Source organism: Nesoenas mayeri, assembly GCF_963082525.1.
Source record: "Nesoenas mayeri genome assembly, chromosome: 2".
Classification (NCBI taxonomy): Eukaryota; Metazoa; Chordata; class Aves; order Columbiformes; family Columbidae; genus Nesoenas; species Nesoenas mayeri.
The window spans coordinates 135,129,030-135,155,940 of record NC_137543.1 but is presented as its reverse complement, the minus strand read 5'-3'; the positions used below and the strand labels follow the sequence as shown (position 1 = coordinate 135,155,940).

The 26,911-nt window shown below is 35.6% G+C and overlaps 1 protein-coding gene across 1 annotated transcript in view; it reads right to left on the bottom strand.

Moving 5' to 3' along the window:
• Window positions 1-26,911, bottom strand: part of THSD7A (thrombospondin type 1 domain containing 7A) — a gene marked incomplete at its 3' end in the record, with an annotated part of 196,496 nt that overhangs the window by 156,167 nt on the left and 13,418 nt on the right. The gene's annotated exons all lie outside the window — the stretch shown is intronic.

Sequence of the window (26,911 nt, the reverse complement as noted above, 5' to 3'; positions counted from 1 at the left end):
CCTGCTGAATATGAATCTGGATAACTAATAAAAAAACCCAACAAGAACAAAAAACGCACAAACAAAGCCACACAAACTAGAGAGATAAGACTATGCTTAATATACATATATATCAGTATGAAATATATCACACTGTTACACAGAAAACATAATGGACAAAACCAGAATCACATAATGGTAGTTTAAAGTGATGTTACAGGAATCCAGAGTAAGCACAGATTAAAGTTGTATAAACTGTAATAAAATATCAAAATTATATTATGCCCTTTATGACATTGGCATCACAAATCACCAGAACTTATAAGCAGTTGTATCTGAAAGTAAGTTCTGGTGTTCTAGTGGGATTTCGAAGTTGTAGCAAAATTGCTTAATTTGCTTTCTCTCTTTTAAAGTATGTGGCTTCTTGTTTCACCAATTTACTTGAAGTCTATGGAGAGGCTTCTGGACATCTCTGTCATAAGGCACTGACTTCACAGTTCTGCTCTGAAGAAATGTAATGCGTGGTGGAATTAATTATTTTAGTCAAGATATGGCTGTTTGCTAAGTGAGAGCACAACCTTGCAAAGAAGACCTTGTCTTCAACTTTTCTTTTTTCTGCACAACAAAAGACAGCAATCCATGTGGGTTTTTTTCCTCTTGATTTTTTTTTACTGCAGTGAACTTAAAGAGCAGCAAGGAAAGTTCACGTTATTATTGATGTAGAAATATGTCCAAGATCTGAAGGTAAACCATTTTTTATTTTGTTTTTCAGATATCTCATTTGCAAGTTTCTGTAAGGCTAGGTATACAAATAGTAGTTCAAGTGTTTTTGAAGATAAAATTATTAACAGAATGGAGAAAACAAAAGGTGGAGTCCTTTTCTAAAGGAAATTCTAAAACAATCAAACACTGCTAAATGTAGATGGAACTAACCATATACAAAAATAAACATGAGGGAGGTAAGAATTTTCTGGTTTATACTAATGACATTTTAAAAGGAAATGTTACTATTAGCACTCTTGTACATTATCTCCATAAAACCAGGAAGCCCAAATCCTCTCTCAGAAGAAATAAGTCACAAGAGGACAAGACATTATCTATCTATAGCTGGAGTTCCTATCAGATGCTCACTTAACATATTAAAAAAAAAAGGTTTTTCAGTGGTTTGCATCCACATTATGATATCTAATTCTGACACTTCCATGACAGTTCTCTGTGAAGCAAGTTAATGGGCCAGATACTCTGCTACTTGAACTTGACACATTATAACTGACTATCATGAAGTTAAGGGAATATACACCACCAGCATCTGGCCTGCATGTTTGCTGAATTTAAAACTCAGATTACTGTTTGTCTGTCTATTTTGGATCAGGAGGAAAAGAAAAGTTAATGGTAAGTATTTCACGTTTTGAAATTGGGGGCAGGAAGAAGTTATATATGAAGAACAAATGATTATTCATGACATAGAGATAATTTAAAGCTTGCTTTGGTTTGGTTTGTTTGTGGGGGGTTTTTTTGTTTGGTTTTGTTTGTTTGTTTTTGGTCTTCTTTGGATGGAGAAGGAGAGGAGCAGAAGCTCACCCCAAAAAATGGCAGGACATCTACTAACTATACCAAAATACATAAAGCCTTACCCTTTAGAAACATCCATCTTTTTAAGTATTAACTAAAAAAATTCAAAAGACCTGCTTTCTACTTAGAGGATAAAGCTGAAAAAACCTCTCATCAACATACTCAGTTACTAAAACTGGCCAATATAGCTACAGAAAACAATACAAAAAATTAAAATATTGGGGCACTACTAAGTCATAAGACTAGCTAATAACTTGTTTTTAATCTCAACATCATAAGCATTTTACCACATTTTAAAATACTACAACATCAGGCAAAATGAAAGCTCAGAGAAGCAAAAAAGATGAAAAATTATCACTACCAGGTAGTTACTGTGGGAAAAGCATAGCCCTTTACAACATGAATTTCACCATTTTCAGAATTCCAAAGTCCATGGTTCAACAGAAAGCTTAAGATATATTTCCTGTAAATGTCTGATTAAAAATCATTCATCATCAGCTTCAGTGATAATTTTGTAATAAACTATACAACACATCATTTTCCGCACATGGCTGAAATACCTTGATAGAAAGGTGAACTAGGCAAAATGAGAAATTACATTACAAGTCTAAATATTACAGGGAATAATTTCCACCAGATGGATGAAAGCAACTTTTTTAATGCTGGAACTATCCATATTTTATTGCTGGTTTTTGATTAAGATTAACCATCCATTTTTTAAAACCTCTTTGTGTTTCTCTGTACCTTGCACTGAAATAATATTTACACTCACAACTAACATTTCAAGGTTGCTTCCCAGTCTAAAGCACCACTGCTTATCACAACTATGTACAATCATGAATCAAACATCAAGCTGCAACTGTAAACATGCTACTCCAAAATTAAAGGTTCATTATTCACATAATAGACGACATGTTGAAGCATTTCATAATGACACAGAATTTCCCTTTTGACTACTTTGGATCTTTGATCTGTTTTGGCCTGAGGTCAGCTGGCATACAGATACTTTAGGCTGATTTCTGTGTATGTATGTTAATGATTTCCCTTTTCAATCTTTTGCTCCAAATTGTCTTAAATTGGCATTGACTATGGTAATATTCAGTAAATGGTCTTCATAAAATTGTCCCAGTGCTGGTTATAAATAACATTTCAGGTTCAAGAGAAAAGAATTCTTGATACCAGAAGGGATTACTGAAATTGATCGTGATATCATTTAAATATGCATAGTTTAATTGGGTTCATCACCTTCCATTCACAGCATTCCCTTTTGTGGGCGCTGATACACTTACTCTTTTAGCAAACCCAGATTCTTCTGTAAACACTGGATCCAATTTGCTTTTCAAAACCAACCACAATTCACTTTGAATGACATCAGCCTAGGAAATATGAGCCTTGAAAAGGCTCGGCCTTTTCTTTGTTATGATGTAACCACATAATGCAACATCACATGGTCAGAACGTTTATTCATGCAGTACAACAGATGCATAAACAATTGCTTAACTTCTGAAAGTGTATTTTTTCTACTTGCAATGTTAACTCAAAGATAACTAATATAAAAATGACACTTCTCGAGAAATTAACATGACAGAAAGTCTATAAAGGAGTGCATAAGCAGAGTTGGCTGGAATATAGGTTACTCTTTCCAACAGTCATGAAGATTTTACAAAATCACCAACTGATATCAAGGGAAGCATGTGGTTCATGCCCAGATACCGTAAATCTACATGGACCAAATCCATAGTCTCTCTGTGAAGCCTTCCCTCAAGCAAAGTACTGCTGCACTTCAAGTAGGACAGGTGCTTGGCTGTTGGTGGGCAGAATGCTGAACATTTTTTCAGTAACACTTTTGCAGCATTTGAAATAATAAACTGGAATAGCTGAGTGTTTGGAAGAATAAGCAGCAAAGCACGTGTGTTCCTCTTATGCCAACAGGCAATTCCTTCATGTTACAGCAACATGGTCTACTGGTTGGATGTTTATGAGTTACAAGCGAACAAAGAAACACAATACTGCTGAACTTAAATATTTGTGATTTAAATCTTGGTTTCCTCTTTAGACTTAATCAGCTATCTTTTCTCATTTTATATTGAAGGACACAATCTACAGTATGTCTATATGTGTCATCTCATATTTAGGTATTTTAATTTCCAGATTCAATCAGCCCAGGCTTATTTAAATATTTATTAGGAGAAAGGTTAACACAAATCGTTCTGTTTGGATTCTAGTGCAACCTTTTGGGGTAGCAGCAGTATAAGTGCAGTCACTGCTAAATCACTAATAACCCCTCCAAAAGCTTGATTTTTACTGCTCCAGATTTGTATGTTAAAATAAGTGTTATGATGAAATTAAACGAAACTTTAAAATTCGTCTTCTTATTCTGACTTACACATGCATAGAAAATCTTTGAATATATTGTTATAAAGATTATATCAATAAGAGATTGTTACTATCATTTCTCAGAATCTGGAGAACTGCATTCTTCTCTTGCATATGGACCTTGCTCATCCATTTTCATGAACTTTAGAAGAAAATAGAATTATGCAGCATTATGCAGCTGTCATTCATTTTAAATGAAATTAATATATTACTGTCCACAAGAAAAGTGAATGCTCACCTAGGAAGCATTTCCTTTTGTACAGAGAGAACACAAGATCTGCATGACATTCAAAAAGAAGATTGGAATGATAAGAGAAGGAATAAAGCACAAAAATATTAATGTGAGTTTCAAAGGGTGAAATATCACCCTAATATTCCAGTTCAGTTAGAGTGCTGAATGCATGGACATAGCTGCTAAATGTGATAGAATGGGCTGAATGTACTGAAAAATGTTCAGAAATTACCAAAATTATTTACACTATATACAGAATAGATCTCTAAATCTACAAGTTCTGTACCTAACATCTTTAAACACACTCATTTAAGTACATTGTTAGCAGGAAATCGGAAAGAAACCATGGGCTGGACGTGGGCTGGTTAGTGAAGGATGATATGGCAAAGACTGATGTACTTCAACAGCTTTTTTTCCTTAATCTTCACAGGCCATGACAGCAAGGTTGGGGAAGAAGGGTGAAAGCCAACAGTGGAGAGTAATGAGGTAGAAATATATTGGATATATTAAAAGAGGAGCAAAGAGGCCACTGCCTGTAATCTACAATACTGGAGGAGGATAATGAGAGACACACTAACATTAGGCAGATCCAGAGCAGTCACAGGTAAGGTCATGAAGCACATCTTCTTGGAAATTACTCACAAATATGAAGGACAATAAGGCTGTATCATGAATACTCAAAATATTCAAGGGAAGATCATTTCTGCACATGAGGAGAAAGCAGTGCGATACAACTTGGCTCCAAGAAGGCTTTTGATGCTGACTTACACGGTCTTCTCATTAAGAAGAACACCAAACAAATAGACTGCTAGATGATTTGAAATCTAGCTGGACTGCTGGGTTCAAAGATGGGTAAACAGTAGCCTGAGTTGTAGATAGTGTTCAGCATTGAGGACAGTACCCCAGGGACAGATGGTGGGGCTCATCGTGTTCATGCTGCATTGTATTGTATCTGCAGATGATACTAAATGAGGAAGGGTGTTTGACACACTGAATTGCAGTTTCAACCCACAAGCACATTCAGAAACTTGAGCACGATCCACAGTGTCTCCCACCCTTTCTAGTTCACCTGAGCATCCTCAGGTAAATAAAAACATTCTGTACATGCAGGGCTCTTATTACTAAAAAAGAAATTAATACTAATTAAATACTGTTTGCATCTGTACATGCAGAGTATCTGTGGTAGTGTCGACTTCATTATTGTATACTACAGAAATTACAGGATTAGATTCTCTACCTAAAATGAACAAACTAGTACCACTTTATAATTTCTATTAATCATTTTCAGCCAATAAAACCCATTTCCCAAGGCTGACCCCAATTTACATGCACTTTCAGGTTAACTAAAAGTACACATGCTTCTGGTGTGTGAATTGTTTTATTAGAAGGACTGGTTCTTACCCCATCTTATTTATTCTGGTCTCTAACAAATGAATTCCAAAGAGGCAGCTAAAATCAAATATGTAGCAGAAATAATCTTCACCTGTGATTAGAAAGGCACATTTGAGCCCCACATAGGAAAGGAGGAAGATGATCATAAGAAGTCTACAAACTTTTGTGGCATCCATTTGCAGTCAGAGGTAAGTAGTCATACAGTAAAGATGAGAAACTGACTCAGACATATCGAAGAAGAAAGTAACATGTTCTCCAGTAGGTGTAACTGTACATTTCATGCATTTTATTCACTAGACACAAAAGCCTTTGCAAGAAGTGGCATGGAACATCTCAAACTGGAGAACTCTACAATGATACAGAGGTCTCTTAAACTAGCAAAAAAAAAAAAAAAAAAAAAAAAAAATTAAAAAAGTTAGGAAAAAATTGAACGGGCAAGAAAAATTAAAAGGTAAAAAAGTCAGGAAAGCTTTACCAGAAGACAAAGATAAGCTCAAAAATGCTTATAAATCTCTCAGAAAGGTTAAATTTTCTTAATTAGGTAATTGTTTCTTATTTAGGTATCTGTCAAATTTCCCAGCCTTTTCTTGGACTTCTTATTGCGGTTGTGGACTTTTTTCCAAGCAAACCAAACAACAAGAACAAGCAGCAGCAGCTGGACATTGTCAGCAAAAGCTAGGGCTTAAAAAAAAAAATAAAGAGCACCAAACTGTTCAAAATTTCAACAGCATTTAATTCTTTTCATAGAATCACTGTCTGACCTTCCAGATTCCTCCTATGTCCATCCACAGTTGCATATGACATATCTGTATCCAAAACCCACACACCTCTCAAAACCATAACAAACCACAACAGCTTAAATCTGGCAACCAAAGGCTCCCTTGAATCTGGACAGATCTCCTAGCAAGCAGAAAAAAAAAGAAGAAAAACCAACACTGCTACTGTGTCATTTGCACTTGGAGTGACTGCAAAGAGAACTGAAGGTTGTTATTAATAAGGATTCCTGCTGTTGTGTCAGTCAGTGATTTATCACTTTCACATCTAGGTAGGAGGAGGTCAAGCTGCAGAAAAGAAACAATTCATTCAAGATAGCATTTCTCTTTCTGTGGTCCTCTGCTGAAAAAAAAAAAAAAAAGTAATTTCTAATTACTTAATGACTGTCTATAACGGCAGCATAATCCTGTACTTTCATATTGACATTAAATATGCTGCCCAAAACATTCTTCAGAGAATGCGATTTTTTAATGACTGATTCGTTTTCCTCAGTCAAGTGTCCAACTCATCCGACTAAGTATATTCCATGTCTTTTTTATGATTTGTACAGAATTACAGAATTTCATAATTTAAATTACTGTTGGAAATTATCACACATACTGTGATTTAAGATACTAGGATAGCTGTATTTACTTGTTCTGCTCTGATAATTACTATGAAAGCTGAACGATGTTTTCATAACACTGATGGATACAATACTCAGCAATCAATCATAATGCTATCTGTATAAAGCAGTTGAAAGACAAAATGTTGGAGGTTTAAAAAGCAACATCACATTGTGAAGGAGTATGTTGCCTGCTTTTCTGATGAAAATAATTAATCCCAAAAAGAACAGCACATGTGGCATCATATTCCTCTTCAAACTTTTTAATATCTTTTCCAAGTTGTCCTCTCATTACCAATTGAATTTGCAAAACTCTCCCTGACAAGTTTTTTTGCTGTCCACAAATCATGGCCAAAAGAGAAGTCACCCATGGTCATCTAACCATAATTTGATCTGCTTTTTACCCCATTAACTTCTCACTCATTTTTCCAGACAGTTCCACAGAAGGTGAATTGCAAAGTGAAAGACAAGGTACTGAAAAGGCATATCTTTCATGACTAAGGAAAGAGAATGATTTTTCTTTTTATGCCTCCCACCTCCCCTTGTCAACAGCATCATCCAGAGCATCTACTGGTCTCACTCCCCACTCCAGTTTTATTCAATTGATTGTGCTGGAGTCAGTTGTTTGCAGTAACAAAAGATCATCTTTTGCTGTTACACAGCATCACACACGAGACCGTTAGTGCAGACATAAAGGTACACTGTAGCTTCCTAAAATTGTATTATCTTAGTTCATTTTCATCATTTCCCAGACAAGCAGGAGATCAGGATGAATTGGAAGACAAAAACAACAAGAGCTGGGTTTTGCCCATTACATTTTTTCTGGATTTTTTGTTTTGAAAGGCAGGTAGAGGAAACAAAGTCAAAATATGCTGCTAGATGTGGATGGGAGGGAGCAAGGTTTATTGTCAGGGTGGCCACTAAACCTGGCTCTTGACACCGTGACTTAGCCTAGATTTGGTTTAGTCAATAGCAATCACGATGTTATGCTTGATACTGTTTTCTCACTACCATTTTCTTGCATCATTTTCACCCCAGACCACATTTTATTTATTTTTCAAATAATGCACACAGAATGCAAACAGAGAGAAAATTTTAGCTTAGGCAGTCAAAACCACAACTTTTGTTAAAATGCTGTTAGCTTTTGCCCAGAGGGAGAGAAAATTATCAATGCCATAAATACTCTAATTGTGACAAGTTTATCAAGCCTACAAGGAAGCTGATGAAGTGTTTTTATTAAAGGGAATAAAATTAAGACATTACTTAATTTTTCTTGGAAAAGTCTTTTCTAGAGATGGGACTGAGTATTCCTTGGGTCTACATTCAAAATCTCAAACCACATTAATTTTGTTCTGAAATTTCTCAGGATTATTTCATTGCCTTTCTGGACAGAGCTATTTCATTAACTACCTTAAGAAACATAAAACAAATTACCTTGTGCAAGTAAAGCTGATCTAGGACTTTTTTTTTTTTTTTTACCAGAGTTATTGGACAGAATCAAAATAATAAAAATTACAAGGGCTACAGATAACAAAACTTACTGCAAATACAAAATGTATCTTTAGTTTTTAAAAAAGGAGAAATATGTGAAAACAGACTTCACAGAGGAAAAAGTTTACTTCATGGAAGAAAGTAGAAAACATTGTTCATGGGGAATAACACAAAGAATGAAGTAAATTTGCTTCTGGAAACTCCATTTAGACATTAGGAAGTGAAAACATTTTAAAACAAAAAAGTCATTTTAATAGCAAGAAGGTTAATGTATTGTCAGATTGCCCATTAATATCACAAAACCTCTACTAACATAGATTTAAGACAAATTAAACATGACTTCAGTGATGTTTATCTTGCCAAGGCTGAACTAAATGTTCCTTCTAGTTCAATTTTCTACAGTGTTATGACTTTGCTTCCTAGAACTCTATGTTCAGAGATTAACAAAGAGTACATTACAAATGTCAGAATCACCCCCATAATATTTTTAATGAGCTAGAAATTAAAATGTCAAGCTTTGTGAAACATAAAAGTCACATCAGCTGAGCTTCTACTCTAGTCTGATAAGACATTCCCTATTACTAAATATTGTAGATAAGGGTTTGACAATAACAGGCAATCCTATCTATTCAACATAATACAAGAATGACGCCTGACACAACCCAAAATTCAACCTACCAGGATAAATGATGTGTTGTCACATTGAAGGAACAACAAAGTGGAAGACACAATTGACACCTACATATATCTCATTAAAAGAAAAATTTGATTGAATACTTGACTAAATGTAACAGATCTTTGAAACCAGAAAGCTTGCAATTAAATTAGTCCTATCTAAAACAAATGAAAAAGACACATGACAACAAAGAAAAAATATAACACTGACAGCTGATGAATTACAAACAAAAGCTAATAAATTTTGCTTTCCTGACCAGAGCATTAAGTGCTCTGTGTGTGCATATGTGATATACATAATATGTAGAATATATGATGCATATTTCATATTACACATTTTACATAGTATCATAATAGTATGCAGTATATAAACCATCACATATTTATTGTATAGATAATATACATTAATTTATTATATTCTATATTATATTGATAATGTATGCTATCACTTGTTAATAATATGTTATTTATATACATACATATATATGGACACATGTTTTTAACATATGTCAGGAAGATCTCAGATCCAGAATAAAACAGATCCAGAACAAAACATTCAACTAGACACATGAAATTTGCTTTGGCCAGCCATAGGTGGTAATGAGAATCAATCTTCTGGTTTCAGCTCACACAGGCAAAACAGGCAACACAGGGACTTGAATCTAGGTTTACTATATCTCACTGTCTACACCATTGAGGTCACTTCCATACTTCAATTATTTATACTCTCAAACTTTATTTGCATTCCGTCAGGTGGTAGACTGCCTGCTCTTTGTGCTGAGGTTGTTTTTTTAGTTTATGAATATACTGCTAAGACTGAACTAAAGGTAGGCCTGATGTACTACCTATAGATGGAGAATATGCTTACTCTTTGATAGCTTGCAGCTGGGGAGACTTACATCATTTTGTGAGGAGTCTGGAGCACAAGTCTTATGAGGAGCAGTTGAGGGAGCTGGGGCTGTTTAGCCTGGAGAAATGGAGGCTGAGGGGAGACCTGACTGCTGTGTATGGCTACCTGAAAGGAGGTTGTAGCATGGAGGGTGTTGGTTTCTTCTCCCAAGTAGCAAGTGACAGGATAAGAGGAAATGGCCTCAAGTTGCACCAGGGGAGGTTCAGGTTGGATATTAGGGGGAAAAAAAAAAAATCTTCACAGAGAGGGTTGTGAAGCAGTGGAACAGGCTGCCCAGGGAAGTGTTGCACCATCCCTGGAGGCGTTTAAAAGTCATACAGACGAGGTTCTTAGGGACATGGTTTAGTTAGGTTAGGTTATAGTTGGACTCTACAATTTTGAAGGTCACTTCCAACTGAAATGATTCTGTGATTTTCTTACAAGATAATGGGAGACCAGTGAATTTGGAAGCCAGCTGGTTACAGTGAATTAGAAATAAGATTTAGATCAGTTATATAAACAAAATTTAATGGCCTTAACCTCTATACTGGAGTAAAAATGCAACTTGCAGTTATACTTTTTCTATATAGATACACACACATAGATAAAGCTACACAGTACCTATCTACAAAGTACACATAAACTATATTTTTCTTCTTTAAATTCAGTTTAAAATCAGCAGTAAGTAAAATGAACAAGGACTTTAGGATATTTTCCTATTCATATTTTCTTTCAGTTTTTAATACATAGATGGGTTAAATTTAAATTAAGTATAACATTGTGGTTTAACCCAGCAGACAGCTAAGCACCATGTACAGCACTTCACTCACATCCTGTCCCCCAGTGGGATGGTGAAGAGCATCGGGGGAAAAAAAGTAAACCCCCCTGGTTAAGATGAAGACAGTTTACCAGGACAGAAAGGGAATAAATAACAGTAATAATGACAATGATAATAATAATAACTACAAAAGCCTATATATAACAAGTGAGGCACAACGCAATTGGTCACTGTCTACTAACTGATACCTAGCCAGTTCACGTGCAGCGGTTCCCCTGGCCAGCTTCTCCCAAAATATATTCTGAGCATGATGTCATATGGTGTAGAATATCCCTTTCACCAGTGTGGGTCAGCTGTCCTGGCTGTGCCCCCTTGCAGCTTCTTCTGCATCTGGCACAGCATGAGAGGCTGAAAAGTCCTTGACTATTTACAACATCTAAAACATCAGTGTATTATCAACATTATTCTCATTTTAAATCCAAAACACTGGACTATACCAGCTACTAGGAAGAAAATTAACTTTATCCCAGCAGAAACCAGGACACATTAATTTTTTTTCCATGGCAATCCCTTAAAGCTGCTCAAAATCCCTTTCAACAAGCATTCCAATTTTGCATTGCAAAGCATCAGTAACCAAAGGAAAAATTACCAAATAGCAAATACCCTTTTTTGAATTTTCCTACTGACATATTTTTTGCAACAAACAACAGTATGCAGTATGTAGTGCAAAAAGAAAGGTATACAGTAAGGAAGATAATTTAAGGTTTGATTCAAGTTTACAAATGAAGAATATTAGATATGCCTTAAAACAGACAAGCAGAGAGACACAAAGGTGGGTTAAGCAATCCACCATGGTGATCACATTTCAGTTTATTTGCTATATATCAGCACCGACTGAAACAAGTCACACTAGATTAAAACCAAAGCAATACTGAGTATATGCAGAGTGATTAAAGAGACGCAGGTTTTGTCGCATCACAAAATGGTTTAAAGACTTACTGCCAAATAATCTTACTGCTTATGTGACACCAATGTCCACTAGACTTTTAGCTTCAGTCTGTACCATTTTGTTTCAATTGCTACAATTGAAAAAAATACGATCCACAAAATTTTGATTCTAAGCTTTATTTTTTGCCCACGTAAGAAATACTTACCTTCAAATTATGAGAACCTACTGTCCAGCAAAAGAACAACCTATCAATATCAATGCTTTGCCAATTATACCAACATCAGTCCTTCTACATTTGCAGGAATCGCAGTTGTAGGAGAGTATCACCTATCAAATCTCTTAATGGCAAAGTAATTAAAAGGCAACAGAATAACATTACATTCACTGACACATCCGAGGCTAAATAGGCCACCACCTACTGTTTCTTCGCAGTGAATATATATAAAAAAATAAAATCTACAGTTAAGTTTGTCTCCACCAAAATAAGAATGCTTTGCATATCAAACACAATTATATTATGTGCACTCATGAAATTACTTATCACACTAGTGAAAACCAGCCAACTAAAAAAAGAACCAATGAACACGCCCCCTACCCTCTCAAGTACCACTGCAGGGATTTTTTAAGTTGAAAAAAATAAAAGTAATGGATCTCATGTAACTGTCAAAGTGTTCATTAAAATCTTTAAAGTACACAAAAAGAAGAAATAACACTCTAACTTTTACCAAGAATTGATAAAAGGCAATGTTGAAAACCTAAGTACTAGGTGTTCCAATTTTCCACAGGTTTTCTGTGAACAACACAAAAGTTCCAGCATAAATTGCTGGATATTTTAAGTCCCACATTCTTCAAGAATTCAAAATAATCCAAGAGCTGAACAACCCTCATATTTCAACAGGTCTAGTGGAGTTTTTAGATAAAGAACAGTAGTAGATATGTAAAAACCACTAGTGTCTTTGAACACTGCCTCTTCAATTATCAGTGTCCAAAAAATCCTGGACAAGATTATTATTAAAATTTATATTTTTTAAATTTTAGTTTTAGAAAGGACACATCACAAGTCTAAGGAAAGGGAGAAAAAAAGTATTCTGTTTTAACATCAACATTTCCAGAGCAACAATAAGGAAATGTGATGCTTAAGAGAAAAAAGAAAACAAAACAAAACGAACAAAAAAATAAACACAAACCAACCAACCAACCAACAAACAAACACTAAACCAAACCCCAAACAAATAATCAACCAACCACACCTAATGCTAAGCCATTATTTTTCAGATAACTATTTGCCTGGATAAATCATTTTTCAGGCTGAAATGGTCTGTGTAGGGTTAAGTCAGAGTATCCCAATGGAACAAAAAAGCTGTTGCTATTTGTCAGAGCAGAGCCCTGGTAGAATTGGGTGACACTGTGCACTGCACAAAGCTAATGCGATTTTCTGACTTCAGAACAACACAGAAAAAAAGAGATGCAACCTTGTCTCTTCCATGTGTGATACTACAAAACATTATGTACAAAATATTAAAAACATATGTCAGTAGAACAATCTATTCAAATATTTCAGCCCAGGTTAGCTGTGTCTGCATTTCTCAAGAAGCTGGTGACAGTAATCACTGCTTCCTCTTTCTTACAACCAGCTCAAGGCTCCTCAGCTTGAAAGGCAAAATTCAGCCTCGGCAATGAAAGCAGAGGTCACAATATGCGAAGTAAGGTGTGCAGCTGAAGGGGAGAGAATAACTTAAGGCATCTAAGCTGCTGGCATATTTACAGATGTGCACGTGTATATCGTAGGAGAGCTATGAGGTTTGAAGGACTCCAGATGGGTGAAGATTCTCCAGGGTGCTGAGTGGGATAGATGTTCTCAAGGCAATTTTACCCTTCAACCAGGAAAAAAAATGCTTTGTTGAGTCTAACTTTGCATTTTTAAATGGCAGTGACTGAAGTAACATATATTACATTTTAGTTGTGCGGAATATTTTTCTCTAACTCAGAGAAGTATCAGAAAGTATTAGATACTTTTTCTATTGCTTACAATAAAATCATGAAACCATTGTTATTGGAAGAGACAACTGGAGGTCATCTGCTTCAATTCCCCTGCTCAAGATTAGCCACCTAGAGCAGGCTGCCCAGGACCACGTCCAGGCAGCTTTTTAATGTTTCCAAGGATGGAGCCTCCAAAACATCTCTGGGCAATCTGTGCCATGCTCAGTCACCCTCACAGTAAAAAAGTGCTTACTGATGTTCAGATGGAACCTCCTATGTTTCTGTTTGTGCTCACTGCCTCTGGTCCTGTCACTGGGCACCACTGAAAAGAGTCTGGCTCCGTCCTCTGAATCCTTGCTTTGGGTATTTATATGATTTAATAAGAACCCTCCTCACCCTTTGCCCCTCTAGGCTAAACAATCCCAGCTCTCTTTGCCTGTCCTCATAGAGAAAATGCTCAAGACCATTAATCATCTTTGTGACCAGAACTGGACCCAGCACTCCACATGAGGCCTCATCAGGGCAAAGGGGGAGGATCACCTTCCTTGACCTGCTGGCAGCACTCCTCCTAATGCAGCCCAGGATATCATTGGTCTTCTTTGTCACAAGGGCATGTGGCTGGCTCATGTTCAGCTTGGTCCACTGGGAGCCCCAGTTCCCTTTATGCTGAGCTGCTTTCCAGCTGTGTAGCATCAGCATATATTGGTGCTTCGGTTGTTCCTCCCCAGGAGGTGCAGGACTTTGCGCTTCTCCTTGATGAACTTCAGGAGGTTGTATCAGCCCACTTCTCCAGCCTGTCAAGGCCCCTCTGGATGGCAGCATGACCCTCCAGCAGATCAGCCACTCCTCACTGTTTGGTGTCATCAACGAACACACAGAGAGTGCACGCTCCCCCTTCATCCAGACCATTAATGAAAATATTGAACAGGACTGGACCCAGTATTGACCCCTGTTGTAGACCACTACTTACTGGACTCCAATTATGTGGCACAAGTTGTAATCAGGACAGTAATTTTGGGATCTTTTTTGCATTATCTGTGCAGTTGCACCACACAAAGCCAGAGATGTCATTACATGCCAACAGTGTTAGTTCTATATTAAATGACAACATGAAGAAAAATAATTTCTCTATACTACAGTAGAATAAGGAACATCTAATGGGTATCATTTCTAAACAAGAACCACCTAATCCAAGTCAGCATCTCCATGAAGAGAGTTTAAAATAATGTGCCTCACCATGGTACCCACATCAAAAACCTAAACACATTGGGATGGAGAATTCATTTCTCTGTAACTGTAACTATCAGGGCAGAGCAACTCTCTAGCAGCCCGAGGGGTCAATAGACTACATATTAAATTTTTATTAGATTTTTTTAACCCTTCTCATACTCTCTCTGCTCTTTTCTTTATCCCCAAATTACTGTTTTCCTTTCTATCCAATATTTATCTGTTAGCAATGAAATGGGATTTTTTTTCCCCACATCTGATCCTCTCTTGTTGCACACTCATAGTTCCCCTGTTTCCTAGTTCTGTATATATTAAATATTACTGGCTTCACATAACATTCAAACTTTTAGATACCTGGTTTGGGTCATCCTGTGACAAAGAAAAAGAGGTCTGTAATTAGATGGATACATACATAAATGTCAAAGTTGAAAGCATAGCATTACGTAATGAATTCTGTATTAAGGAGTATTTTATAGGTTGCTCAGAATTTAAAGTCAAATGTCTTCTCATCTCAGCTCTACATGTTTCATTAGCATGAACAGGTTTTGACAGCATTTTTCTCACATTTTGTACATTGCTGTGTATTTGTAGAAATGTAGGAGGCCAAAATCCACGGTTTACAGTCACTGAATTTAACTGAATCCTACCTTAAAATCAGAAAGGAAGATACAGCTTGTATAAACACCCTAAGTGTCTAACAAAGCAGCTCACTACAGTCATTAGCACCTTTACCACCAGTGGAACTACACTTTAGATTTTAGGAAGGTGGAGGAGAGAGAAGTCATGCCATTGCTGCCAGAAGTCTCATAGCCCTTACTTGCTACGTCTCAAAAAACCCCCTATGATTTCTGTAAGGAGGTACTAGAGCTGAGGGCAACAACTACAGTGCGGGGGAAGTTTCTCTCTCAGAGAAGCAGCAACTTACCGGTCATGCCAAACTATGCAATGCAACCTGACAGGGCTCTCCCACTCTCTTCACAGATTGCTGAGTGCCCACTCTAACTATTTGAAAACTTGGCTAACGCTTCATACTAGCAGCTTCTTAACGCAGCCTACAAATCTGGCAGTGTTACACTGACAATTACATAAAGGCTCAAACAGGGAGTGAAAGGGATTCTCTAGCCAGTGTGGCCAGCACAGGCACCACAGCCAACAGTAGAATCTCTTTTGAGCAATTTTTTAGCCAAAATGACACAGATGAAACAGAGTGCATGGTGCTGGACTCACTCAACAGCCAGCACGACTAATCAGCATGGGCACAAGGCAAGGACAGCAAGGCTCTGAGGTGCTAGTATACAGCATCACAGCTTGGGGGTTAAGGAAAGATTCAAAACACTGGGTAAAATTTTGAAACAGGTCATACACTGAGAAGAAATATGAAAAAGTATTAGATATAAGCAGTGAATTTAGGATAAGTTCTTTATTCCAGCTACAGGATGTAACTGATAGACAGTGTAGAAGAGTTGATATACAATACGTAGAAGAACTGATATACAATTGATAGATAAGGTAGAAGTCAGCGAGTATTTTACCTGATTTTATCGGTAGTCAAATTCTACCTGATTTCCCTCAGTGGGGACAGTAACTAGTTGTTTTCCTCCCTGGGTGCTCACATTTATCCTTTTTTAATTTTTTTTAATGATACTTTAGTCACTCTGGAGCTTCCACTTTTCTTTCAGATTTAAACTGTGCCTTTGATTGTTTAATGCAATTAGTCCAAAACTAATAAAAAGAATTACAAGAGAGTCAGTTTCCTAGAAACATATGCTACAAGACTACAGACTTTGATGAAGGAAAGAGCAATGTCAAGGAGAGAAGTGTAGAAACACAGGGCACTTAATTGTGACATTCAGCAGTTTCTCTTTCAAGCACATTCTCATGAAAATTGAAATAGGCCCAAATACTGATTTGAGATCTGACATGCAAACACATAGCCTGCTATCAAGTTGTGTTTTATTTTTGGCTAAGAATTCATTTAGTCTACATATTGAATTATTTGTCTGGATATTTAATCCTGACATGACAGAAAATTTTACTGTTGCTTAAGGGGCAGTATAAGGGCTAGACAAGTTTAAAAGAAATTATGGCAACATTTGCAAAAGATATTTAGAGTTAAAACAAGCCGTGTGTTATTGCTATAGTATGCATTAATGAATTTTATAGCATATGCTAATTCTCCCAGTACTGCTCATTACCAGAGTTATCCACTTACAAACTCCTGGCCAAGCCTGCCTGTAAGAAATTAATTCAATCAGTTGCTGAGGTTGGGATTTTACAAGGGCTGGATGTAAACTGGTATGTTGAGAGTTCAATGGCTCTATTTCATACCACCAATACACAGATATTTTGCATTTATTACATTATTTGAGTCATATAACTAGCAACACAGATGAATGTAAGGATGACAACTTAGAAGCTACACTTACTAAAAATAATTCCACAAGCCTTTTGACACAGGGGACAAAACTCTGCCCTTTGAGAGACCTCAGCTTGATTCCAAGTGCTAACAGGGAGGGGGGGAACCCCAACACATAACAAAGGAGTGGTACACATATGCCATTCAAGACTAAGCTGCTGGTTAAGAGAATAATGAAGCTCTGCAGAGTGGAAAGAAGCACCAGGCACCACAGGACCTTGAGGGTGACACTGCAGAGTACACCTTCAGTGCCGTGATAAGGGGGACAAAGAAAAGCCAGAGGTAACAAAAGCAAGGTCAAGAAGCAGGGCAGAGCAAGCCTGTTATCAGAAAGTAGATCATGCCAGCTCAAAAAGAGTGTGACCTTATAAGCATAAGATCTTAGGACCAGAAGATGAAGGACTAGAAGACTCATAAACAACACATTCGTATATTCCAGACCAGTTAATGAAAATGTATACATGGCAATTGAGGAAATAACAGTATGAAATAAAACCACTCTAATTTGGATGCTGTTAATGTTACCCTAAATGTCAGTAATAGCACTACAAGGCTGCTGATAAATGGAGAACAAAAATAATCCCTAGATTGGTAGAAGTATACACTGGAACTAAAAAATCATAATAAAAAATTTAAGAGATTTAGACAACTGGGTAAAACAATAACGCATGAACGCCTGAAGATACCTTTTTCTCCTTTTATTTTGAATCTGTAATCTTATAGGTTTGGAGCCAAACTTGAGACTATAGCACTGTCATTGGAACATTTGACTTCAACTTACAAAAGCAAATCAAAGAGCACCAATACAATTTTTTTCCATAATTCTTAGTGTGACTTTTTAAACCTTATAGAAAGTACTGCTTACGAATGCAAACTGGAAACCCAAAATACATCAGAGACTGCTGGCCAATGCAGAAGAAAGGACAAAGAAACATTCTTTCTGAACAACTTTGTTTAAAATGAAGATGAAAATGCATAGGAAATTGAATAGGTGACAGCATAGTTTTCTGTTTAAACGCCATCAGCATCATATGTTCATTTGTCTTCTATGATATTTAACTCATTCTAAAAAACCTCAAATATTTGTGGATCTGTGGTTAATTTAAACAGGTATCTAAGGACAGGGCTTACACTGGCTGAAAAGATGTTCTACTGTAATATATTACAAACTATTAACATGCCAAAAATAATTTAAAGTTGCCACGTTGCTCTGCTACTGGTATAGCAAAAAGAAACCTTTATTGACACTCACCTGGAAGACAGTACTAATTGATATGTCTCATTCAGGTATTTTTTAAGAGAATGATAAAAAGCGAAATAAAATAAAACTGAATTGTGTGTAATTCCATACAAAGCGCTAGAGGAATAAAACTAAATATTCATAAATATTGCTATTCTAAAGTGAGTAATATTAAATGTAATAAAAATTTTATTTTTTGAAACAAACAGTGCTATTGCACTGATACACAGGCATTAGGGTGTGTCAGCTGGGATTGGTAAGAGAAAAAAGTTGGAATAAAATAGGTAGTCAGGTTCATAGGAAGTATATTTCCACATTCTTTTTTTATAAATTGAATAATTCTGCTTTATTTTAAAATGAATAGGCAGAATCAAAGTACAAAGGTGTATTTCAACAAGGAAGTATTACCATATGCTTCTGCTTTCCCACAGAACTACTATTAACAATATTTTCTAGGATGCAACTTGGCTCATGATTTCTTTCCCTACAGGAAAGAGAACCATATCTTCATGTTTCAGGTTACTTCAGAAGATATCCAACTGTTCTCCTGTGGGTATACATTCGATGTTCAGTACAAAAACAACCTTGATGGAAATGCTATATTATGTATGACAGTGGCTTTGCTTCAGAGCTGATCTAAGATATTCTTCTCAGACACCTCTGAGAGATCTGTTGGCAAGAGTAGTTTTTTCCAGATGGAGCAATACTACAGCTGTACCCTAGAAAGTGGGAAAGCTCCCAATCCATTTTCTAGATTGAGTGTCTGTAGTTTCATTTTCCTTCTGTCCTTTTACCCAGGTGAACTTCATAAACAGAAATTTAAAGACCAAAGCAGTAGGGTTGTTTCTTGCTCTTGTTAACTTCTCAAAACACACTTCATCATTCAAGATGCCCTGCACAGTTCAGAACATAGAGGTATGAATTAAATATGAACAACAGGAACCTATGAGCAAATTCAGACAGATTAGGTAATGTGACATCTTGAATCCATTCAATGCTCTTTCTAGAATTTTAACTGTTAACTATTGTCTCTTGTGACGGGATCCTTATTAGTGCAATATTCTGAAAGCAAACATCTGCATTTACACATCTCCTATGGTTACAATTCAGTATGCAAGCTGCTGCCTCATGCTTGAACACTACTGACAATGGGCAATATTCCACAGTTGCAGCAAAAACTCAAAAAAAAAAAAAGAGAGAGAGACATTGCTAACATTCAGCATATAGTTTTATCATTGACAGAGAAGCATTTTTACATCACTGGCTTTGTGATGCTGCTGACTCTGACCCCGCATCCTCCAGGCCAAAGCAATCACAGTATTATGACCAGATTGGTCTCTGACCCAGATACAGTACTGATTATTGAAGCTTTCATTTGGCAGGAGTAATTCTGACCTACTGTGCTAATAATTTTGCTGATGGAAACTAATTAAAAAGCAGATAGTCTACACACTCTCTTTAACCTCACTCTTAATAAGCTCAAAATGAAACTTTATCAAGTCACACTGTGCAGAGGGTAAATAAACACATACAAACACACATGTGTATACACACTGGAATGATGGCTATAGTCCTATGTTATGAGTGAAGGTAAAACATGCTAAAACCCAGACTAAAGTGCCCTGTGTTTATGTATGTCTCATCACTGACCAAGATAAGGATGAGAAACTGAAGTGGCTATATTTGCACCTCCAGGATATTTCATACAGGTCACTTTAGGACAAGCCAAAGAAGTCTTGACTTTCACAACTATGTAAGTATAGCATCAATGCTATAAGAAACACATACTGAATGTTAAGTAAAAGAGAAGAATAAATTAATAAATGCTTATTAGATTATCTCAATAATATGAAATAATTCAACATCTCTAGTTACTGTTCAAATAGACTAACTTCTAAAGGAACTAGCCAGAATAGTCAAGTGCTTAGAGTGAGGAGTTGTGAATACTCATGTTAGGACAGACTGTATCTCTTATAAGGAATTAAAAAAAAAAAAAAAAAGAGAGAGAGAGGGGAAAAAAAAAGTAGGTTATGTTGCAAAAACCCTAAATCAACATTCTACACAATATTCTAAGGAAAATCCTGTGCACTTGTGTATGGACACATCATGAGTAATGCACCAACGTGACTAAGTCAACAATGATGGCAAAAAAATAACTGTGTAAATTATCTCCTGCTAAATCACTTCAGGTTTCGGAATAATCCAACAGAAAATAATCTTCATTGATTAAATCAATATATGTTGAAGAAATGCATGTAGATCAATTTCTCTTTATTTCTCTTTGATCTTTTTGTGCTTCATCATAGAAGTGGTAGTTACAGACATTTGAATGCAGCAAGTTCAGCAACAGCAGAAACTCGCCTGTATAAATTAATCTAAATGCCACATTTTAACCAATCAATATCTACCAATTTGTCCTAAAGATAAGCATTTTTCTCTCATTCTATGAAATATTAATTGCATCTATACTAAAGGTCCCCCACAACTTCATGATAAAACTAAATAAACATATGTCTTCTGTGAAAGTTGTTCAAAAGCCTGAACCTCTTATTTTGTTTTGTATAGCACTTAAAAACTGACAGCCTGGGTGGCACTATTTAAACAGTCTTCTACACCACTGGCTTGTCTCTGCGAGACTTATCGATACCAGAGTTAGGCACTTGGTTACATAATGTACTTTTACCTCTGAAAAAGAGCATTAGATTTAAACAATCTTAAATCAGGCTCTTTGACCTTTTTCTGATTACTAGTGCTCACTCAACCTTTTCAAGATGAATGGTGGATATCTTTGTCCAAGACAGTTTATTCAGCAATCACAATATTTCCTATAAGTTAGATAGATTGAGCGGTCACTTAACAGGGAGAAAGGCCAGCATCAATTGCAGCAAAGGTCATTCAGTCCAGCTATCATGTACTGCATTAAATTGTCATCAGATCTGAACAGCAATTTCATCAATAACCCATCCAACTAGAATGACTATGAAAGTTGGAAACTGTCCACCCACCCTATGGTGGGCACAGAGCAGTTGGGGAACTCGTGTGTCCCTGTCAGGCAGTGGTAGCAAAGGCCAGTGCAGAAACACCCAAAGGGAACAACAGGTCTCACCCACCAGTTTGGAGGAAAAGTAGAGGGAACAGAAAGACACTAATAAGCCGATGCTATACAGTATAATCTTTTCCACAGTACTATAAATACCAGCCTACATGCTACAAAATTAAGAGTGCAAACTCTTTTCATGAACCCTGGACTTGAACCTTTGTGCAAAATGTCTTCCATCTCACAGAAAATGGAAGTGATACCCTGAGAAAACCAAATCAGCAGAAAGGTGTTCATTTGTCATTTATGAGAAGGCTTAACTACCCTGCCTGCTAATGTCTTCAGCTTGAAATTTTGCTGTATCACATGATTTTGGGTGCTCTTATGGTCACTCTGAGGACATCCTGCTCTTTCCAGGGCTTCAAAGCCACTGATCTGTTCTGCTGACTCTGCTTTCACAATGAGTAAGGTGCAATAGAATAAATATTTAATGGAAACTTTAAATAAGTAAATAAAACTATCTAACCTCTGATACAGAAAAGTCGCAATTATTTTGATCCATTTACTATCAAATTCCTAAGAAAAGCCTTTTAGCTTTTATCGTAACTGTTTATGTTGTTGAAAAAACATTATTTCATTATTTTAATGAAATATAAATAGTCCAGTTAACTCTAAAAATTCCCATAAATGTGAAGTGTTCAAGCAAGAAATGTTTACACAATTTAGTAATTTATATTACAAGGAAACATAAGCTCCAAAAAGAGAGTTATTTATACTTTTTTTTAAGAAATACAATTAATTACTTCTATATATGTGCAGCTTCAGGAAATAAAAGGTATACACATTTTTAAAAAGCCACACATTACTGTGCTTTTATTTTGCATATAAAATTTCAAACAGCTACACTTACTTTTAAACAATATCCATATTTAGATCCCTTTCATATTTTCAAATAAATTATAATCCCCTCTGAAAACAAATATGAAAGTGGATGCCTGAGCATTTACAGATGAAATCTACACTGTCTACTCAGGAATCTGAAGAGTAACAGCTGGTGTTACATCCAATCAGAAAAGACAAGCAGTACCATATGGCGTATTTTTCTAATGCAGTTCAAAACACTGAATATCCAAAATACCGTACTTAAGAGGGAAGGAAAAGGGAGTTGAAATCCAACCATTACTAATAATTAGTCCACTCCACCAATAATTGGTCTACTTTGCTCTAAATTATTTAGCTTCACTCCCAGCATGATCTCTCACCTATGATGTTAAGGTCTAACTATACTAAGGTCTAACATTTAAGCAAAGCAAAATGATTTACCATTAATAAAACCTTGCTCAAGGAAAGTTGCCCAAAATAAGAAAAGACCATGTAAACTCTGTATTTTACATTTAAAATTATTTTTAGAATCACTTAATTACTATTTTTTTCCATTATATGAAGCAATGTTATTTCTAAATACTAAAAATGCTCAGGTGAGCATTATTTACAGTTACGCTCCCAAGCAGAGACAGCCAGGCATCATTCTCCTCTGGGAAACAAACAGCAGCAGAAGCTTTGAAGAAAGATGGATTATTTCAGGACATACAAAAATTGAGAACATAACTGACTTTTTTCCCTTCCAATTTACACTAAAAATCTATTCTGATGAATTTAAGGCTCATATTTGAAGGCATCATGGTATTAAAAAGGAAACACCAAAAAAAAAAAAAAACAGGTTTAATCAGCAAAATGTTCATTTTTCTCTGTTACCTAGAAACTTTGTTTCTAACAAAGCACAAAATGCAAACTTTTAAAAACTGGCAGGAAGGAATGTTACGCTACACTTTAAGAGAAGATGCTACCTCTGTCTGACAGAGATATAAAATCATGATCTCTATAAATACATAACTATATTTCTGAGAAAAAACTGTCACCAAGTCCACTGAATTAATGGCAGAATACTCTGACACAAAGAGAACATACTGTATGAAAACAATATGCTGATAAAGCAGTATTAATAGTACTATGGGTTTCACTTATAGCCAACCACTGTATTGACAGCTTTAACATACATCTCAAAAAAAAAAAAAATGAAAAAAGAAAACCCCAACAAATATATGCATATATATGCACATTATTTTTAAAATATAATTTTGTGACATTGTCAATATTTTTCAAGAATGTATTTTTAGACAGTTTCAAATGTTCCTAAATATAGTTATCTACAAGCAATAAAAATACTACATTATAGGCAACTAAGTTGAAAACCCACATTAAAGGATTGCCTTATTTAATATATTTAAAGCAAAATAAGATTTGTTTCCTTATTAGCTCTTAGGTCCTCGCCTTTTCTTACATAAGGTTAACTAGAAATTAGTTGAGCTTCCCTTGAAAATTGTAAAGGGATTTCATAACAAGTGGGAAAAAAATGCCTTTTTCATAAATGAGGATTTTAAATTACATCAGAACAGAAGCAAAACAATCCAAAATTACATTGGTGCTAGCTGTATTCACAGCAACATTTACTGCTCCAAAGAGCACTTTGTATAGCAACTCACTGGCCAGGGTGAATCCATCTGTCCTCCTATTAGTCCATAGCTGAGAATGAAATGGATAAACTCCAAACCTCCGGTTTGAGTTTACTGATTAAAGATCGAGTCTAAGGCCATCTGCTAAGTTGCAATAATCTGTTAGGATGTCAGAAATCCTGACACTGAGAAACAAACAGCAAAGATCTTTCAGCAATGAAAACTACATTAAATTCTATAGCATCACTATAATGATATAGGTATTTCCAAGAAGCTACTTATACTTTAATCACTGCAACCTATTTAAGAATATTCCAAAACACAGAAGCACCAGGCCATGCTGGTGAAACGTGTTCTTACAAGCACATCAGTAATAATAGATTCTAATCATCTGCAAACTAAGAAACTCTTAATTGCACTGGTCTGAAAAGAAATTGCATTCCAAGATGCCTTATCTAGTTTTTTGTTTGTAAACAGACTACAAAAACATCTTGTTAGCTACTGTGAATGGATGGATGGCACTGAAACTGCAGGGAGTCTTACAGCTGAAAAAATGGGCATACATTCATTTCATGTTTTGCTCAAATCTCTATCCCTGCAGTAGAATGAATGTTTAGCTTCCCATATTGCACTGAAAAGGAACATAAGAATACTAAATTGGAAAAAATAAAAACATCTTAAAAATTAAGCAAAACAAAGACTAATCAAAATTATTTTTTTAAACAAATAAAACACATGATTACTAATTTATCAAAAGGCATTGCACATGCATGACCTTTAAAATTAATATGGGCTTTCTTGTACACTGCCAGAAGCAATTTCTTTATCTTTACCATCATTGAAGATTGATGCAATATTATCAAGACAGAGAAAAAACAGGAAAAGCTTGGAATCATACTGAATTGCAGCTACCATGAAGTAAATTTGTTTGAAAGCTTTTCCATTAAGTAGGTTTTAAAACAATATATTATTGGTTTGAAACTTTTCTTGGGACCAGTTATTTTTAAACACACGTGATATTCTATGCTTTGAAAATGGAATAGCAATGAAAAGCTTGTTTAAATACAAAATTGGAACCAACAGCCAGGTCAAGGGTACACACCTACTAGATTTCAAAATGACAGGTACTATACTTCAAAAATTTAAATCTCAGAGATTTCTTTGCAATCACAAGTAATAAATTCCTTTTTGCCTCTACTGCACTGGAATTTGAAATTATTTTTCCCACATAATTAAAAGACCTCAGAGGTGGCAAGAACCATATAAGTATCATTTTTCATTACTTCAGTTCCATAGAAGATGTTGGTTTCAGTAGATGCAAAAAGGAGACAGAAGTGGGTTGGGCACATAGAACAGAACAATTCCTAAATAAAGTCTTCAACCATCAACTACAAATGTACAGTAACTAACAAAAATCTACATAAAAATTTCCCCAACTGTCACCCAAAGAAGGCACCCCTCATTGCAACTGAAAAACAACCTATGTTTATCCAAAACTCATGTATTCACAGGTTTACCAAGTCTGTTTGTTAAAACTCCATTGGTATTATGCTCAGAATAAATTCTAACAGACACCCTTATTTCTGAAGGATAAAGGATTAACCTTTTCTTAAAAATCAACAAAAACAAGAAGAAATGAAGTGCTACCTAGCTCCATTTCATCTTCTGGTTCCCAGTCATTTTAATTCAAGGGATTAGGCATTACTCCTTAAGTAAAGCAAAAAGGCTAATCTACCTAATACCTAAGAATCTTGTGAAAAGGAAATAAGATCAAGATACACATACATTTTATGTTTCTTTTGAAAGCAGATTTTAACGTGGCTAGTTAAACACAAGACAATCAGCAGTGGGCAATTTGTTTGTACATTATATCAATGAAGGCAACTAAGGCAAATTCATTGAAAAAATTTGAAAAGAAAGTGAAAGTTCATGAGCTTCTGGAAAGCTGTTCTACATGCTGGTCTTGCAGCTAGGTGTAATGCCAACGACACAAGAAGAAACAAAAGTTTAAGGATGCTTCCATGATCAGAAAAGCCCCATCATTGTGATCTCTATTAAAGTTTAACTGATATATCAAAGGAAATCTTAGTGTACTGAGCTGCATAAAGCTTAATAGTTTTAAGAAGAAAGTAATAAAATGTATGTTAAAGTTGAAAGATTAATTTTTAGCATAAAATATAAACTAGAATGGTAAAAAGAAACACCTAGGAACTTCTCAGGGAAAATATTCCCCCCTTTTCACCCAATAAACAGGAAGCTGCATTCATATGCTTTTAATCTCAAGCCTTCATTTTTTAGTTAAAATTTAAAAATACTAGTTAAATCTCTTCTCTGTAAACATTTAAAAATTATGTTGGAGCGAAATACTGCTGGCTTGTTCTGACCTTTATAGGGAGAGAATACATTTGCACTAAATATCCTGTTATAATAGAAAGATTCAAATTTGCCTGTCAACCACAATAAAAAGGTAAAACTCACAGATTATTAAATCAAATGTAATTAGGAAAAAGGCAAAAATTCCTGTTAAGGGATTGCATAGATATGTATTGTATTTTGATTATTAAGCTTAGACTAAAAGTTTCTCACCTTCTTATGAAGTGAGGAAAAAGGTGTGATCTCTTAATGCCACATATTTGATGATATCATGAGCATCACATGTGACAATGTAGATTGTAGCCTGGGAAGTAAAGCACAGCAAATTACTTACAGCTTTATCAATTTCCTAATCTGGCACTCAAGGTCGTCTCCAAGGCCACAGACTCTAAAGAAACAGCAACAAATGTTTTC